Source organism: Calidris pugnax, unplaced genomic scaffold (assembly GCF_001431845.1).
Source record: "Calidris pugnax isolate Ruff unplaced genomic scaffold, ASM143184v1 scaffold133, whole genome shotgun sequence".
NCBI lineage: Eukaryota > Metazoa > Chordata > Aves > Charadriiformes > Scolopacidae > Calidris > Calidris pugnax.
This window is the reverse complement of record NW_015090977.1, coordinates 2,031,044-2,032,178: the sequence shown is the minus strand read 5'-3', so window position 1 is coordinate 2,032,178 and position 1,135 is coordinate 2,031,044. Positions and strand designations below refer to the sequence as shown.

At 65.0% G+C, this 1,135-nt stretch overlaps 1 protein-coding gene across 1 annotated transcript in view; it reads right to left on the bottom strand.

The window, feature by feature from the left end:
• ABHD15 (abhydrolase domain containing 15) overlaps positions 1-1,135 on the bottom strand; it is a 2,763-nt gene that overhangs the window by 1,177 nt on the left and 451 nt on the right. The gene's annotated exons all lie outside the window — the stretch shown is intronic.

Here is a 1,135-nt window from a genome sequence, read left to right as displayed (position 1 = left end):
GGTTGGGGGGGGGGGGGGTCCCGTCCCAGCCCCTTGCTGGGGATGCTGGAAGGAGGGGGTGACCAGGGGGATCTGTGCCCCATGGGCTGGGGGGGGTGTGCTCCAGCTATAGCCTCATATAGGGACTAGGGGTGACCTCCAGCCCCCTGGAGATGGTTTGGGGGGTCCCATCCCAGCCCCTTGCTGGGGGTGCTGGGAGGGGGGGGTGTCCTTGCAGCACAGCTGGCAGCAGCCCGGGTGCCATGGCAACGGGAGGCAGCCTGCACTCTGTTGCCGTGACAGCAGCATCCGCAAGGGGTATCGGGAAATGGGGGGGGGGATAAGGGGGGGGCACCCCGCTGCCCACCCCAAACACACCCACCAACCCCATCCCTGCAGTGACCACCCTGCCTGGCTGTGCCCACCCTGGCTCTGCGGAGCCTCAACTTGGCACCTCTTTGCCCCAAAGTTTTGGCATCTAACCTATTACTTGGGGTTTTTGGGTGGTGGGGTTTTTTTATTTTTTATTTTTTTGGCCCTTGTTTAGCCCTTTTTGTGTGTGTGTGTGTGTGTGTGTGTGTCTCAGCACCGCCCGGGGAGATGCCGCTTGCCCAAGGCCTTGGCACAGGCCAGTTTGGCTCCCACCCCCATCCCACGCCAGCGCCTGGCCCTCCCCAGCACAGCCCTGTTGGGCAACGGGGACACAGGGGCATTGGGACAGAAGGGGGGCAACTGCCTGCTGTGGGTTGGTGGTCATCCCCCCCACCCCAACCCCACAGGGCAGACCAGATTCTGCGGGCAAGCACCAGCGCAGGGGTGGTAGCCAGCCCTGCTCAGCCCCCAGGGTCCGGTGCAGGAATAGGGAGGGGGGGGAGGCTTTGCCCACCCACCCAGTGCTGCTGTGAGGGGTGACAACTCTCTCAACCAAGGGACCCTCCACCCTGAGATGCTGTCACAGCCTGAGGGAGCGTGTGGTGGCCACGCTGGCCCCGCAGCAGCCTGGTGTTCATTAACCAGCGCGTTTTGCTGCTCTCAGCACTTCTGCCCCCGCTGCCGCAGCGGCACCCATGACACACACATCCCACCACCCCCCACAACCAAGGGCTGGCTGAGGGGCTCCTGGGGCACCCCATCCCACCCCCCCGCCCCCCCCAAC